Below are 18,328 nucleotides of genomic sequence, written 5' to 3'. Positions count from 1 at the left end.
TTTTGCCATCGATATGTTATTTTTATAGTGATTTACAAAATGCACGGGTTCTTCATTTCATCAGATGAAGAATTTCACTGGAATTTTCCCAAAAAAGATTTCCAGAAACTCAATATTAAAGCAATTGTATCGCAACGCAAGATTCCGACTTTCACCAACTTCCCGAATTTAACCAACTGATATTATGATCTAATATTTCTCTTTTAATTTTACTATTATTTCAAGGCTTGAAATTTTAAACGTCATCTCCTTCTATTTGCAAAATATAGTTAAAATGTCCATCTTAAATTGATGAATTCTATTTCACTCAAAACCATTAAAAACGAACAGTTATTTTCACAGTTGCTTGTTAATATCTTCATGTTTGTGCGCACCTGCGTTGGGGATTCACCTCTAGTTTTTCGAAGAGCAAATGAAACAATAAAATTTCTTCCCTAGAAATTGGACTTGTATCATTCAACTACACCGGATACAAGAAAATGTCAGACGCGCAGTTACTCGGAAGTTTTCATCCTAAATGAATAATTCGAAGTATTCTGATAATATACACTGAAGAAAACAAATACGATCGATATAATCCGTTGAATTCAATTCCAGGAACAGTGATCATCAGGTGTACATAAGTATTTCCCTACTTCAATTGGACCGCGTTCGGCAGAAAAGAACCAAGCCACATCAGCGATTGCCAAATTTAACTGGGCATTTTCATTTTTCACAATGAACGTTTGTGCGGATTCCTTTGAAAATGTTAAGGAATTCGATTTGTACTATGCAAAAAAAAAAAAAAAAAAAAAAACACTGAAATCAGCACCAAAATCCGCAAAACCGTTTTCAAGTAAAAAGCTAAATCGCCCAGCTAAATTTGGCGATAGCCGATGTGGCTTGGTTCCTTTCTGCTCAACGCGGTCCAATTGAACCCTCAACCTCCTTCTTCCTGCAGTTTGTAGCGAGAGCATGAACATTTGGACGTATTTCTGTCAAACGGAACTATGTGCATTATGACGTGAGCCCTGCTATGCATACATTCTTATGGGTCTCAGGGCTCATGTCTTAATGCACATAGTTCTGTTTGGTAGAAATACGTCCATTTGTTTGCATATTTTTTTTAGATCAACAGAGGGTTTCGTGAATTTCATTTCGTTCATTTGCGCTCTGGAAAATTGTAAAGGTTTTCCTCGCTCCGGGAGCTCTCGGCTGAGGCGGCTCAACAATAAACATGACGCACCTGAGACAGAGGCAAATCGGGAGAAATGCGACACAAAACAGCGAAGATAAAACGAGACTCATCAGGAGGTCTTGGATTTCAATAAAATCCAGTTTGTTATTAAAAAAGTGACGCTTTTTATGATACAGGCCCTCGCTCATCCCTCCCGCAGGGCTCCGCGCCACCCTCACCGTGTAGCCGGCCTCTCCAAAAATTCGTAGAATTTCTTATTAATCTCAAGGCAAATTTTTGTAATTAATCAACGTTGCCGATTCCTTCGAAATTCACTCTTTTCCTTCAATTCGTCGTTGCCCGCACGAAGGAACGCAACTCCATTCCAAGGTTGCAAAATTGACGCAAACAATTCAATTTTTATACAAGATTATAGCTGTAAAATGTTTGTCCCAAACTTTTCTGATTTTTGCATGAGAGTCGAAGAAAAATCAGTGAAAATTTCAGTCAGAAACTTTCAAAATTCTCCTCATAAATGTTTGATTCGCTAGGGGGAATTTAGCAACATTGGAATGTAGTTACGTGCTTTCGTGGGGAACGACGACGAATTATAGAGGGTTGCTCATAAATAACATCACACAGTTGAGAAGAGGGTAGCGCGTTGTTGCTTTACGAATCAGTTTGCGAAGGGACAAAAGGATGTAGACTGACATCGAGTAACGATAAATAATTGAAAACAAATCGAAAAATACTTAATAAATATGGTTCAATGGTTCGATAAAGAATCTATGCTTACCGGTGCTGAAATTTGTTTACCGCGGTTCGACTTTGATAAGTTCACATACATGTTTTGAATATGGTTAATGATTACTATAGCTCCAAATTTTGTAAATGCGGTAGGCAATTATAGCAGTGGTGGACTATTTGAAAGCAGCTTACGGCTGCGATACGATTGCTCGAATGCCCCCTTTCCCCCCTTTTTGGAGATGCATAGGATTACGCAATTTTTTCTGGTGGCGAAAACTCACTTCTTTGCCCGAATATTCAATATTGAACGAGGAAGTGTTAATCTGGCAACCCTGGTAGTTTGTGGTAGATAACAACATCGTCAAAGAATGGTTCATTCCCTCACTTCCGGGCATGCCTCTCTTCGATGGATAGCCCTCGCAGCACGAATGGCCCAGAGAGCTTTCATAGACATTTACAAAGTGAACTAGAGGCCGGTAACCGGTACGCGGCCGCTAACCACTAAAAAAACTACACGTAAAAAATCGTAGAGAAACCATGTTCAAGTTTCTTAAGAGGCGAATGGACTCAAAACTCGGCGGGTGCACCCGACTAAGAGCGTGTATTTATCTCTGATTGTAACGTTATGCACCTCTTATGTTTTATTTTTATTAAATGTTTTTGAAAAGCTTCACGCAGTTTTTCTGAAAAGTTTCCGCGAATTTACCCATATGATCTCAAATATAAGTATCGAACATTTCGACGCGATATTTTCGCTCGTTCTATTTTCTTTTAACGTAACCGAAAAAAATTAAATTTCACCCGAGTTTCTGAATGAATTTCTACGATGAGGATACATATTTACCCTCTAATTATGGTACAAACTGGAGTGGAAAGTCAAGAATGATGACACGCAATCCTACAGCATTCCTACGGTTTTACAGCCGCTAATATGCGTTTCACGCCAACTAACCGACCGGACTGCGTTTGGCGCAATGCGAGAAGTATTCATGCAGTCTTGTAGGCACTAATATGGGCTTCGCGCCGACCGCGCTGTTTGGCGCAATGCATGAAGTATTCTCAAAGTCTTGTAGGCGTTAATATACGTTTAACGCCGGCCGCACTGTGTTTGGCGCGATTAGTCGAACTTGCGTTAGAATAATCGCGGCATCAAATGACAGAGCTAAAGAGGCCTACATATGTTGTGTTTCGACGCTGTAGGAGCATTCCCACGTTGCCTCGTTTCGACGCTATAGGAGCATTCCCACGTTGCCTCGTTTCTCCCGATTGAATATTTTCTCCGAGGAAAGTTAGGAAAATTCCTTATACCCACGACCCTTATTCAATTCTTTCACTACATTTATCATCAGAAGGTAAGACATCGATGATTTGTCAACAAACTACCCTCAACTAGCGTTAACATTAAAATGCGTTTATTTTCCAACTGTTTTCTGAGTTGCCAAATTTCTACCTTAAATTACCTCCATTTTAAATTCTTGCATTCCTGTGGCAGATGTCAAGGTTTTTATCCTTTTGCCTATTGGCATAATGAAGATTTGACGGGTGCCGGTCATCAAAAGCACGATATCGGCTCAAGACGCCTTCATTTTTGGTGATACTTCACGCTTCGTCACGGTGTTGGTTTAGTTGCATGTTCGATGCAAACACAACTTAAGGCACGTATTGCGTTGCACGCTCTACTGGGTGTGCCTGTTGTTGCCATATTTTTATGGAGCTGAAATTATCCATTCACATTACGGGCAAACTAATCAGTATACTATTATCTTGTTCCTTCATATCTGCATTGTATTTGTTTCTACTTATTCACTAGTCGCTTGCCAATTACCAGCAATTACCTTTTCAATTCTACGTTGAGTATTCTTTGAAACTTCCAAATACAGTGATCACGTGGTAACCTCCTCGAAAAATGAAACTAGCGAAAAAATTGAAATGCCGCAATCGAGATACGCCACCAGCGACGTATTATTTGAAGTCAAGTTAAAAGTTAAGAAGCTGAAATTTTATCCCTGCTGTTATGCGAGGAGATGAGTTATGGTAGTTAGCAGCTGTAGTTCCTGCGGCAAGGGAACTAGAATATATTTTAAATGTAATTAAAAAAATACTCACTCAAATAGCAGCTTTCGTTACCATCCTCTGAAACACGTAACAGTTGATGCCAATTCTGAAACAAACAAGAGAACATCTGTGAGAAACAAAATTATATTTTCGTATGAAAATTGCACGTGCGATGCACACGCACAGGGTACATGTGGTCATGTTAAAATTGCTTACAGAGTACTGTGTCCCTTCGGGACGATACCGCGAGGAAGTCGGAGAGACGACTATTTTTCCTCATTTACGACCTAATCTATAGACATTAGACCCAGTCGTATAATTGAATTGCAAAGGGATGCTACGTTGATGCAGTTAAACCCGTTTCAAAATCCTCCGCTGTTTACTTCTCACTTAAAAGTGGAGCGACAGGTTAGCACGGGGAGAAAAACCGGGTTTACGATTGCCATCCACGACTTGGGGCTATTAGCGGCCGGGCGTGAAGCCATCTGAGTAATGGTCCGAATAATAGCTTTTAATTTGTCTTAAAAGCGTCTCGCACCAGTGTTTGCCCCGTTGGTAACCTATTCTTCTCACCTTTGCGTTTGATAGACTTGTATATGAGCAAGAAGGCAGATGGGAAGAGAGGAAAGTAAAGCTACAATCTTTATGAACCCTGAACAAAAAACTCCGGCCGTGGGAGCCGCAATTACAGGCTATATAGACATACCGTCCGTTCCGGGCTCAAAGGCCGAAAATTCCGGCTGCTGGAGCCGTAGCTTCGGCCTCTGAACCCGGAGCAATCGAAGCTACGCCTCCAGCAGCCGGAATTTGCGGCCTTTGAGCCCGGAACGGACGGTATGTCTATATAGCCCGTAATTGCGGCTCCCACGGCCGGAGTTTTTTTTTCAGTGAAGAAGAGAAAATACTAACGAAATGTCAAAAAGCGAATGACCCTCCCGTGCCAAGGAAGAACGCCGTATGAACTTTCGTGAGTTGCCAAAATTTCTTTCAATAAAATTTTAATATTTGGGGAAAGTTATGAATATTTTTCCTTGAAATTTTCAGGAACTTCGGGTGAAATTGCAAATAATATTATCTGAAAAATTGGAAGAAAAATATTCTTAAGTTTACCAGGGAATTTGCGTTTCATAAATGGAAATGGCATTATTCATCCAGAGATCCTATGAAAGCAGTGCTTTCAAGTAAAGTGCCGCCCTCTTCCACCAATTTCTAACCTGAAAGTGTGTTGGTTGTTGTCCAAAACCCAACCACGAAACCATGCCAAAGATAGCACTTACGGCTGTCTCCCCTAACACTATAACCTAACATAAAAATTAATAATACCCTTTTTATGTGATTAAAATAAAATCGGTCGATTCTTAATCATCCAAACGATTTCTAAGAGTAGGCGGCGGATTTCGGATGATTAGTGGCAATTTGACAATGAACGGAAGCTTCTCTCAGTAAAATTTTCCGGTCAGACGCTTCTGAGCCCGTTTTCTCAATTTTGCACTAACTGCTCTCTTCGCTATTACAGCAGCACTCAAAATAACTTTTACACTTCAAGGAAGTCAGCATTGTAAGGTTGCTAATATGCATCGTCTCCAGGCGCGGTAGAGCTTCATCCCAGTGGCATGGCGTCCATTGCGATGTATCGATTGTTCTGCCATTTAAACCTATGGAAAAGGATTGATACACAGGGTGTTCGCAGCGAACACCTTAATAATCGATTCTTTACCATAGGTTTAAATGGCATAACAATCGATACATCGCAATGCACACCACGCCACTGCTTCATCCGTGTGCCTTCAATGCTGCCGCGCTAAGGAACAACGCCGTATGAACATTCGAGAGTTGCCAAATTTCCCTTGATAAAACATGTGTTTTTGACAACATTTATGCACATTTTTCTTTGAAATCTTCCGATGTTTTAGATTAAATTGCGTGCAAAATTGGCTGAAAATTTTGGAGAAAAATATTCACAATTTCCACAGTAAATTCAGTTTTCATCGAAGGGGACTTGGCAACGTCTGAAGTCTCTTGCGGCGTTCCTCCTTGGCACGACAGAGTGCCTCGGTCGTTTCGCACGGCACACTTTGGCAACGGTGCCGACTGAGGGATCGCGGTTTTCGACCGGTAGCCTGTAATCAAGGGCCAATCAATCAGCAGTTCGAGTGGGGTTCCACTTGGAGCGAGGAAGGTAATAGTGACGGGGTGTTTCCTTGAAAACGCCACGACGAGTAGCCTTCCCACCGACCAAAACCACCGCCCGATCGCCGAAATGAACTCGGTCGTTCAAATTCGAACGAGGTTGACTTTTCCGCGAGGGCCACCGTGTTTATATTGCGTCTCTCCTTCGCACTCGTTTGGGAACTGCGACGCCGTCACGCGGTTTGGCTGGGCGGGTTTGCGCTTGTAAGGGCCGTTCATGAAATGATATTTAACGCTCTGGTTGACGCGTGGGTTGACTCTGCGTTACGGGTGCGTTACGCAAAGAGAGAAGGGGCTCAGGACCGCGTTATTTAACGCTTCAATCGCATTTAATTTTTCGCGAGAAAATTTTGGTATCGATCCCTTTTTTCTGAAACTTGATTCATCAACAATTTTCAAAAAAAAAAAAAAAAAAAAAAAAATCCGTGTCCTTCGATTTCCCTAAAGTTTTCCCTGATTTCCCTTAAACAAAAAAAGCCCCTAACATTTGTCGGGTTTTCCAGACGCTAGACACCCTTATGTCCTGCGCAGAAAATTTCACGTAATTCTTATCGCACGATGAGAGGAATTCACAACAAATCTTACTCTATAATATAACATCATGACAGCAATGCTGCCATGCCAAGGAATAACGCCGTATGAACATTCTAGAATTGCCAAATGTCTCTCAATAAAATGCTTATTTTTAAGGGAATTTATGAATATTTTTCCTTGAAATTTTCAGGAACTTTCGGTAAAATTGCAAACAACATTACCTGAAAAATTGGAAGCAAAATACTCATAAGTTTACCAGGAAATTCGTGTTTTATGAATGGAAATTTTGCAACGCATGAGGATTTATACGCCGTTTTTCTTTACCACGGCAGAATGCGTAACGCATAACGCTTGAGGCGCGAAGCGCTTCGGGAGAACTGGACCGCGAAGTGGTCGGAAGGCAAACTCCCTAATTCTAAGAGAAAATTTGTAACCGTCCTTAAGTAAATTAATGATAATTTATGATGAAACTTTGCAAAGATGTATAATGTAACTAAGCCCTGATCCGAAAAGAGGAATTAGCAATTTAATCATCCATTTATTACCAAATAAGTGTCACAGTCTCACCAGAATAGAGGATTAGTGAATAAAATCATTCACTTGACACTCGGACAAATCTCACGGAAGAAAACAAACTTTAAGCGGAGTGATGCCTCTTTTATCCACTGGCGTTGCGTGCTTTGCGATATATCGATTGTTATGCCATTTAAACTTATGGAAAAGGATCGATAAACAGGGTGTTCGCAGCGAACACGTTAATAATCGATTCTTTACCATATGTTTAAATGGCATAACAATCGATAGATCGCAATTCACGCCACGCCACTGCTTTTATCTTAAAATCATTCGGCATGTAAGAAAACCTTTGTTTTCAACAGTGGAAAGGCATCGCTGCGTTGCAATTCGGCAGAGTCACAACACATCACACCGTTCAGGAAAAACAAGCTCAGTCTGACGGTTCAGTATACGCTCCTTCAAGATAGCCTTTTGACTGTGCCGCGAATACCTTCGACCCTCCTTCCGCGTCCTCACCAGCTGAATTCAGGCAAAGCCATCGCAAAATTCGCGGAAACGTTTTCAAAAGACCTCTTCTGAAGCTCCCAATCCTGCCTTTTGACCACGTTACAGGCTCGACTAGTTCAAGCGTTAAAACAACGCCGAGAGGAAATTAATGATGAAGGAGGGGGGGAGGGGCTTTTTGATGATGTTTATACTACACGAGAGGAATGCTCCCGACCCAACGAGCTGATTGGAAACCGAGAAGAGTTTCAATCCCAACAACTTCGGTGAAGTTTCCTACGGTCTGGAGTATCATTCATAGGCAGAACGTATGTGGGGCTTAAGGGGTTGCAGTCCACCCGCTTCCTCCACTTTCCTAGTCTGCACTCAGCATGCCGATTTGAGGAATATTTTGTTTGTTGCTCAGCCGAGGAAAGACTCGGTGGAATGGAAGTATCCGATAGGTCAGTTGCATCGCTTAAAGCGTACCCTGTTTTTCGCGTGTGCTTTTATCGAACCAGATTGTTGCCAATTTTGGGGCCTTCTGTTCGACAATGAGTCGACTTTTCGACCCGATAAAGGCCCAAGAAAGAGAGACTGAGAGGGTGAACTCTAATGATGCTCTCGATGAATTGCAAAGCTTTAATTCACCCAAGTCGTGGCTTGTCGAAACGTGACAAATGAAATTAAGTCGAATAAAGTCGGCCGGATGAAAAAGCTAAAATAGTGAGGTATGTTGTGCTGTGTATAATGCAATGCACCCTCAATTACCCAATGTGGAGTATGCTTTATAGATTTGTAATATAGTGATGTGTATATGAGTACCCTGGTAAAAATTGGCGATAGGAGCTGCGTTTCAAAATACCATAGGAGTTCTTGTAGCCGACTGAAGAAGGCGATAGAGAATCATATAGCTGGCTGTAGAAAGTGGAAAAAATCATACGGCCGGGCTACACGAAGCGATAAAAAATTAAACAGCCGGGCTATAGTTCCTGTCGCCGGGCTTTATACTTTATCGCCTGGCTGTTGCTTTTCCGCCATCGGCTATAAAAGGCTATAAGAAATTGTGTAGAAATTCGTGTGCTTTGTAAATCCGCAAGTTTGTACAGAATCACTATAATATTTACAAAACGCACATTATATTTTCCTTTACTACATAATTGTTTTCATCAATTACAATGAGAATAATCCATACAGAGTGTGCAAACATTTCAAAGTCATGAGTTGAACAACGCTAACTCCACGAGATTAAATATTAGAGCCTAACACAAAGCGGAGCGGCGGCGCACTGGCGCCTACAAACCTAACAGGGATACTTCACGCGTTGCGCAATGCGTGAAGTATCCCTGTTGGGTTTGTAGGCGCCAATAGCCGCAGCGTACCACGCCGCTTGAAGCAACTATTTCACACCAGAGGTATTGCACAGTATCGTACGAAATTGAAGGCGCTCCAACATATTAGGAATGGCAGGCATCCTTCAAAAGTACGGAGCTACCCTCGCAAAATAAATCAAGATACCACGGCCCAAAAAGAGAGCGGTAGTCCAAAAACTCACTAAGTCCTAGCATCCGTAATTAGTAACGGATAGCATACACTTTATCGTCAGGCTGTTGCCATCGGCTATAAAAGGCTATAAGAAATTGTGTTGCCGGCTATAGAAGCTATTGGAAATCTTACAACCGGCTGTAGGTCTATGGTATTTTGGAGCACAGATTCTACTGCCAATTTTTACCAGGGTAGTAAGAATCTGTCTAATAACTACATGGGAATAAAAAAAGAAAAGGAGATAGGAAAGAAATGGAAAGGAGGAAGAGGTTGAAAAAACAATGAAACATATGAGGAACGAGCAGAAAAGAAGAAAGTGGAGAAGCAAGGCTAAAAAATGGGAGGAGAGGAAGAAAAATTGTTGGAGAAATAATTTGAGAGGGAGGCGGAGGGTTTCATTGATTTGTCAACTTCTTAATCTTTATATCCGATTGCTTGAAGCGCAATAATTTACGTCATTCGGGAGCTTTAAGGTAATCAGAAAAGCGTTTATCATCCGTACATTCTACTTAAATGTTAGAACGGTTACAAACGGAAGAGATGCATCTACATTACAGCATCAAACTAGCCCCTTCAAACCCACCATATGACGCAACACGCACTACACCTGGTCCCGATGCATAAGATAGTGTTCAGTTGTGTTCCTATCTACATTGACAGAGCAACTCAGCGTTGGTCCTACCACGTTGCTTTGTGCTCCCACTATTTTAGCTAGGTGATTTTGAATTAGTTTTTTCATTTTATTTTAATTTTGTTCATGATTAAAATATGCAAACACCGCTTCCATGATACTTGAAAGAGCACAATTCTAATTCCTGGCGAAGCTTTTATTCCAACAGAACAGAGGCTCCTCAAAGTTCCGAGAATCTGGATTTTTTTACTGCTATTGCAGTGCAAGCAACTTTGTTAACGCTTCGAAAGTTAGTCATTCTACGATTTTGTATTATTCCTCTTTTAATAAGATATTGACGCAAAGGAAATTCCGAGGCGCTAGCCTCTTTTTTCAATTTTCACGGAATCGAACTGATACTACCTTCGATCCGGCTTTATCCCTTTCTATTCGATTTTCTTCGTAGAGTATTCTCTTTCCAATGTTGCTCACATACAATTCTTAAATATTTTTCATCGTCGCCGTCTTGGAATTGTATTTACTTTTCTTTCTTAGCGTGATCAAAAAAGAAGAACTCATCGAAAATTTTGTAAAAAGTAAACAAATTTTTGAATGGTGCGGAATTTAAAAGTACCTCTGAAAGTGTAGCTAATAATAATTTTAAGTATAATCGGACTTCATTTTGCAATAAGGGACAACAATTTCCGGCCCATTTTATGAACAGCGTTTGCGTCACTTTTTTTCTCCTGAGTTTTATTGAACAAAGAACCAAACAACAGAATTCCATGAAACTTGGCGCGTACTTCCTTCAAGTCAATAAAAAATTTTCTTTTAAAATTTCAAGCCAGCGCGATGATTACTTTCCTTCTGTAAACATACTTATGTGCATAATGAAACTAATGGCACATACGTTGTTTTTAAACCGGGCTAGAATTTATAGTTCCAAATTGCAAAATGTAGTCCAATTTGGCATCGGCTAATCCGTTTGCTTGCAGAGTCAATACCTTTGCACAACACCCGCGCGCAAGCATGATTTTGTCGGTGACGTAAACAAGAGGGAGCTAAGTCTACACAATAATACACCTTTTGCCTTGTTTCCTCGTTATAAAATATGAAATCCACCGTGTTTATTCCGCACGATCTCTCTGGCGGAATTTGTTTGCTCTGTGATTACTGTGCGGGTTGACTCTCGTTTCGTCCCTCCTCTGACGTAAGGGCGTATCTCGATTCCCGCATGAGCTCCAGAAAACATGGATTCATACGGGAATCAGGGCTCTCGTGGGGATCGAGATACGGCCTTACGCCAAAGGAGCGACGATTTTTGGGATCACCGCTTACGATGTAAACAGGTTACGCAAAACCTCCGTCGGCTAAAGCTGGAGTCACGCATCGCACGGAATCGGGAAATATCTCGGGAGCTCACCATCACCTCCGAGCCCATTTTCCCCTATTGATCCCCCTATCTCTCGATCGCACCCCCTAAGCTGTGAGAGGGCGAGAGGAAGGAGCCTTAGTTTCGTAGTTATCTTCCCTCTGTCCTCTATGAGCCTTCGTTTGAAGGGAGGCGGTGCTCTCTACAAAAAAACGGGCCAAAGACAGGGAGCAGAGAAAATCCAAAAAGCTGCTTAAGTAATATCCGCCACGGTTCCGACATAATCGATTTATAATACGAGGGTCCGCGTTTTGGTGATTTCCAGAACACGGCTTTCTCTGGTTTGCAGCCGGGATACGATTTTAAGCCGATTTTCTCGTGAGCGCTCCTCGACCCTCCGCGCGTTACGTCCCGCACGCAACTCGCCTGTGCCCTTATTCACCGCTCCGCACAACATTTTTACTTTTTCTCCTGTGTAACTACGTTATATTTCTTTCGGATCACACCTGAATTCGTCGATTGTAGGGGTGCAAATCAAAACCTCTCTCTGCCAAAAATTAACGATTTTTTTAGATAGATACTCGTAATAAGTAAACTACAATTCTAAAGGCAGGTTGAAAACAGAAAGCGCTCCCTATCAGCTGAGTGCTGAAAAATCCTGTAATTTGATTGCAGGTTTTTAAAATGTCCAGTCCACCCATACTTTTTTTATTCAGCAGGAAACCAATGAACGCCAAAAAACTGTTAAACGTTTTATGCACAGACGTTGGTTGATTTGTCTGAATTGAAATGTAAAAATGTATCCCTGTATCGCATGGCGTTACAAATTCGTAATAACGTATTTTTGGCTTTTCAAAAATTGAATCTTTCCCTCGTCGCCTCGCATAGTTTTACAAATGTTCATTGGTTTTTTTTATCTTTTTAAATGAATGACTCCCAAAAATTTTAAATTTTGGAAAAATCTGGTTCTTTAGGTTTTTTATGCAAATATAGATATTTGTCTCTCGGAATCTGATATCCAAAATTAATTCATGCCTCACGCCTTGACTCCACGAGACGTTTCATGGGATTTTTCCCAAGTTCGAATCGCAGGAATGAAACTTCAGGGATTTTTACCCGTTGAAAAACATAACAAAATGTCTTCCTCTTCTTTTGAAGTCATTCCTGGTACTCTACAAGGACTCTTAGTTGGTACTGTGATTAGTATTGACTAACTCAATATTTTGCCCGACTTCGCAAGTGAGATTTTTCCCTGGGACAATTCCCATGAGACGAGGCCATAGAGGGTTGAAAAAAGTTTGCGACATCGCAAACCGGTATCCCGTATCATCATGTTATTCGTCACAATCAAGTTGACATTGCAGCGCTCCAATGAAAAAAACACCCCCTTTGATATTTTTTTCAGGTGTGTCACCTTACACCCCGACTTTCTCCCCGCGCAATTGAAGCCTTCATCGGGGATCCATAAATCATCCGGCCGTCATTAAGTCATTCGTGACAGGTGTTTTGCCTTTTTCATCGCGGCAACAGGCAGGCGCAACAATCGTTCGCGTCCGGCTTTCAGCGCTCCCTCCCCTCGGCCCGGGGTTGGGGGGGTGGTGGTGGTGGTGGTGGTGGAGGGCGAAATAGGGTGTTCACCGTTAGGGTCCGTCAAAAACTCGATTCGGTTTAATTCGCAACCTGAAAAATGGGCGGACGATTAGCTTAAAATAACTGGAGCATAGAGATACAGACTCGAAGAGTTAGCGCCGTTGTCAAATTGTCCATGGAAGCTCGGGACTTTCACATCGAAAGTTGGTTGGAACCAATGAAAATGCCGGAACATAACGGCGATAGAAATTAAGTCGGATGCGATAGTGTCATTCGTGATAAAAGGGAAAACTGGTGGTTGTTTTCAAAAAAGTAACACTGAAAAAAGTCTCTTGGATTCAGAGTACAGGCTCTCAAAAAATTTGATAAGGGAAAATACTATTGATTCAATCGAATTTTTGTTTGAATCAAGAGCCAATTGTCTTAATTTAAGCGAATTTTCTTTTGATTCAAGTAAAAATCCGATTAAATCAGAGTTTGTTTTTCTTATCAAGGTTTTTATGAGTCTTGACTCTAAATCCAACAGACTTTTTTCCCCGTAAAATGAAAATGACAGAATCAATTCGTCACAAGGATCTCAAAAAAAACAAGCCGGAAAAAAATAATAAAACAGCATGTCAGAAAAATATTTTTATCGATGTAAAATCTGACTAGTTCTCCGTAAAAAAATCGCTGAAAGTTCGAAATTAGCGATAAAATATTTTAGAATTCTTTAAGGCTAAAATTGCACAACTGTCAGTATGAAGGAGAACTTAATTGACTTCTAGTAGGTAATCGTAAACTTTTCGGATGGATGTCAATTAAAAGTCGAATTCAGGTAATTTTCGTGGAATGGTAAAAAAAAAAAAAAAAAAAAAAAAAAAAAAAAAAAAAAAAAAAAACACAGTTAAAAGATGTAGATGACTTGATTTTGCACATCTAACCAGTTGATGGGCTGGAATTGAAATCGATACTTATTTATACGCTTGTAACGAATGGAATCGTTGCAATAAAAAGTGAACGAGCGACGCAGTAGGGTATTTATAACTTGACTTTTAGGATTACCATCACTGACGAATCTCTGACGGTTCATACTCGCGGCAAATCCCGCCGTGTGCAAACCGGGAAACGCATGAGCCACTCAAATTCCCGTAATATCCAACACGCCATACACAATGCCCCTTCCGATCGTCGGATATGCGACCTCAATTACACTTCAAAGTCTCGCGTATGCAACCCGCAATGACTCCGATTCGACGTCGCTAATGCACGGTCTATGTCTTTGATTTCGCTCTCTGCACCCTCCTGTTGAGCTAATCCTCGGGCACGAGCGCATTCCAAGTTAATGGTGTTCCGGCCGGAAATGGGATCAATTTCATGGCGTATGGCAACTTCACGACGAGAGATATGCGTCGCGCTCGAATTGGGCCAATTATCCGATAACAATTGGAAAAGCCCCCGGGCGATAGAGACGTCCCAGACGAGCTGATGGGCGGGGATGCCCGAGGGGGGGGGGGAGGAGCCGAAAAAGCAAGTGTCACCATTAATCATGAGAACCTTTTGTCACCGTTGCCTGACGCCTCGACTTGGCACTCGGCAATGTTTGTGTTTAGGCTGGCGGTGCGGTGGCGCGGTGGTGTGTGCGAAATATCCGCCGCGGCCAGATCCGCCGCTTTCCCGCCCGTCCCCCCTGGTTCCCCCGCGAGATCCGACAGGCGTGCGTGTTGAGTGTTGACTGGTGTCGAGGGGATGAACGCCATCGTGTGTTCGCAAACTCGTCGCTGGGCCAGGCGAGGTTCTCGGTACTGGATATTGTGTCGTCGCTTTACCCCGTGTCTTTTCGAAATTTTCAAGAATTTTGGCGCCTTTGCGATCGTTTCGACCCCCTACTCGATACAATAACCGAGTTCCTTAGTTCCTTACCGGAAAGTGACTGCCGCGAATTTCTGAGGTTTTCCGAAGCGTGTAAAAAGTTTACTAATCCGTCAATAATTATGATTTAAATTTTTTTGTCATTCTGGGGCTTTCTAGTTTATGTGCAATGAATACCAAGAGTCTACGTTACTTGATTTTAAAAAAAAAAAAAAAAAAAAAAAAAAAAAAAAAAAAAAAAAACCTGAGAATGCTCCGCGCTAATTTAAAATATGCATATAGAAGCAGAAGCAAACGAACTGATTCAAGGATGGCTGAGCAGTTCAGCACTCTTCCAAACCAACATCATGGCTTGAAGATTTCACGAAATACTCTTCATCAGAGGAAAATAAATCATTGAAATATTCATAGAATGACGCTGAGTAGTTTTCATGTATGTGTCGCAGGGAATTAGCAATCGCCGGCAATTTGAAAGACAATGGTAAATAAATTTAGAAAAGCATAACATTAAAAATCAAAATAATAGGATTAGAGTGCTGATTATATTGCCTATAATTTGAATAAGCACTTTTCCCACCGTGAGAACATCGTAGAAATAGGCACTCACAGAAGAGCGTACAGAAATCCTTGACATTAAGTGGGTTGAGATCGGACAGGCAACTAAACTAACTTCGTGACAAAGCGTAGAGTATCACAAAAAAAGAAGGCGCTCCAAGGCGAGCTGATGCCTTTGAAGATCATACATACATAAAGCCGCTTTTATAGCGCAGCCTCGCGTTCTGCGATGCCCAATCGCCATTGCCCCCTATCCTCCCAGAGATCATCAGGCAATTGGCACCTTCTGATCTCCTCCTCCACCCCTTGTCACCGACCTTTCACAGGACGTCCACGCCTTATCCTAATCCTTATCATAATCCTTAAAAATTGCATTATGTCGATGCGCACTATTGCGAGTTATCGAAACAACATGCGAACTGCTTGCAAATTGCCGACGATTGCTAATTGCCTGCGACACATACATAAGAGTGGCTTTTACAGCGCTCTCTGGCGCTCTGCGACGCCTAACCGCCACAAAACTCGGTCCTCCTACAACCCATCAGGGTGTTGGCACTCCCTAAATTCATCTAAAATCCCCTGTCGACACCCTGTCACTGGGCGGCGGCCCCTTCGTCTCCTCCCAGGAGGAACCCAATCAAGCATATTTTTTGGCAGTCACTCCTCCGTCGTCCTATTACCATGTCCGTACCAGATAAGCTGTCTCGTCATGACGTCGAGCACGATGTCATTGACGATTTCCATGATCTGAAGCACTCTACAAACTCGGTCTTTCCTGGTATAGTCCGTGAGCAGTTTTCGATGTATAAAATAAAATGTAACAGGAAGTCTGCAACGCCGCAAAGCGAGATACGCACCTCGGCAGTTTCATCATCTACGTGCAGAGTATAACCAGCAGAGACCTTCATGCCTCATTACGCGGAATTAATTTTTTCGTCTTTTTTTCTTCTATTAAACTTGGCTCGTACTAAAAGTACATTCCATGCCGTCTAAAAAAATGCCATGAATAATTAAATATCTCCCAGTGACGTTGCAAGAACTCTACTCGCCGGAGACATTCCGAGAAATCGAGTTAAAGTTTTATAAATTGATAATTCCTCCAACTCCGAGAGAAAAAAAAACTAAAATTGAGAATTGCGCGTTTGTACAATTAGAGAGGAACTTCGAGGAAAAGCTTGAAATCGATCTCTTTACACCTGTTATCGGAAACGGCAGTGCTAATTTTCAAGAACCGATTCTCGAGGGGAAAAACTGGAGGAGCAACTTGGGTGCCTAACTTAATCTAAAGTTTCCCCTCCGTCGTAAAATTAGTAGAATTAGGTTCTGATACGCGCGCACTTAGATAACAGACTCGACAAAAAGCCCCGGTTGATTCAATCTGCCTAGCTTTCCAGGACCGTTTAAAACAGAAAGCGAGCAATTAATTTCCCAAACCGTAGAAAAAGCGCCGCACAACCACTTAAAACCCCCAATTTGAGTATGCCGCGCTTCCAGCTCAAAGGGCGAGCAATTGAATTAGCCGACAATATTCCCTCAGTCTGTCACGATGCCCTCTCGCAGTGATGTCAGGGAGCAGGAATAAAGACTCCCTGTATACCGAAACACGGGTTTTTATGGGTTGCGAGCGAAATTTGGCAACTCTCTCGCAAGATGGCGCCACTTCCCGAAAGAACTCGCCTCTTGAGTTCTAGAGCTTGCCTGCCCGACATGAGGTTTGCTCCGTTTGACCCACATTTCCACGAGTCAATTTTCCATCGCTGGACCCTGACCAAGGGTTCTTGAATGCGGTGAATGTTCGGTGCGTTGTCTAATTTTAATTCCTGGAGCCCCTACTTGGGTACGAAAATACTTTTAATTTTATAAAGAATTCGACAACGCCACAACCGCCGCTTATGTTACGTTTAAAGAACAACTTACTGCACTTGTTGCGCCGTGACTTCTGAAGTTTATTTGCTGTTTCCTTGAAGCCAAGTTTGTCCGATTATGGAACACCTCCTCACCGTTACAATGCACGCATTTACTGTGCTAATAGGTCTGCATTCAACAGGGAGGAGCCAATGTTTTATTGGAAAATGAACGATGAGCTTGTACGTATGTACGTATGATGGAAAAATCCTCATAAAAATACAAAATAAACCATCAAGCAAGAGTCCTTTACTCCTTGTTGATTCCTTAGTTAAACGACTCTTTCCTTATCAATTAGAAGGAATATCTTCAAATTTTAAAACACTTATTGTTACTTTTCTACTACATTCAAGTCTCTTGGTGTGAAAAATAAAAAAGCAACAACCTTGTGACTAATTGAAAATAAAGTAAGTATGGGTTAGTGAATAAAAATGTATGTGAAATCCTGCCCGTCACCTAGCACATCCATTTTCTGTCATAACAGTTTCCTCCTTTTCAATAAATGAAGCTCATACTTGCGTTATGTTGCTTAGAGGGCCACTGAACCTGGTGTTTTGTATTTTGTATAATGTCCCTTGATGAGCCCGCTGTAATTAGATTTTGTAAATATGACCCAGATTTTTTTTTATCATTGAGTAAACCTGGGAGCTTAGAAAGGGGGCAAAATTTGAAATTCCCGCCATTTTCCATGGTCTGTTAGTAGGGTAAGATAAGTGTGCTCCTTTACTACAGACTATCCAAAAGAAACGAAACGCTCCGTACCATTCTTTCCGTTTCGTTTCAGTCTTGACCTGAAGTTGGAAATAAATGACGGTTTTCTTATTTGATTCTTATTGGTCCAATCATTCCCGGCCAAAGGGAGATTCGACAAATGAGAGTCGGGTATGAAAATCTTTTCATTTTTTTGGTCGTTCCTTTGACGAAGCGGGCCTAAGAGAGGGCGAAGCGCCCTCTGGGGGTTGGGCCGCCTAGTAGCCAGGGAGCATAGCCCCCTGGTATGGGATACGATCCATAGATCTACGTTGTTCGTCGACTCTCTAGGGTTATACGCGAAAAGTAAAACCTATCTTCCGAGGAAACTTTTTCTATTTTGTGAGAATTCTTCACTCAATTTGGCATGGCAGGAATGTCAATGGGTTGTCAAAAGAGAATAGTTTGTGCAGCTGACGGATGGGAAAGGCGATCGGTACTTCCGCCTCCTCCCCCCCTTCCGCGGCAG

At 41.9% G+C, this 18,328-nt stretch overlaps 1 long non-coding RNA gene across 1 annotated transcript in view; it reads right to left on the bottom strand.

Annotated features, from left to right (window-relative positions):
• The window catches only part of LOC140224273 (uncharacterized), a 123,245-nt gene that overhangs the window by 35,236 nt on the left and 69,681 nt on the right, over window positions 1–18,328 (bottom strand). Inside the window, exon 3 of the long non-coding RNA XR_011899573.1 lies at window positions 4,010–4,064. This is a non-coding gene — a long non-coding RNA (uncharacterized lncRNA). The remainder of the gene's footprint in view (window positions 1–4,009; window positions 4,065–18,328) is intronic.

The sequence above is a fragment of the Bemisia tabaci genome, chromosome 3 (genome assembly GCF_918797505.1).
Source record: "Bemisia tabaci chromosome 3, PGI_BMITA_v3".
NCBI classification, from domain to species: domain Eukaryota; kingdom Metazoa; phylum Arthropoda; class Insecta; order Hemiptera; family Aleyrodidae; genus Bemisia; species Bemisia tabaci.
Note: the sequence above shows the minus strand (reverse complement) of the source record. Positions and strands in the feature narration are given on the sequence as shown.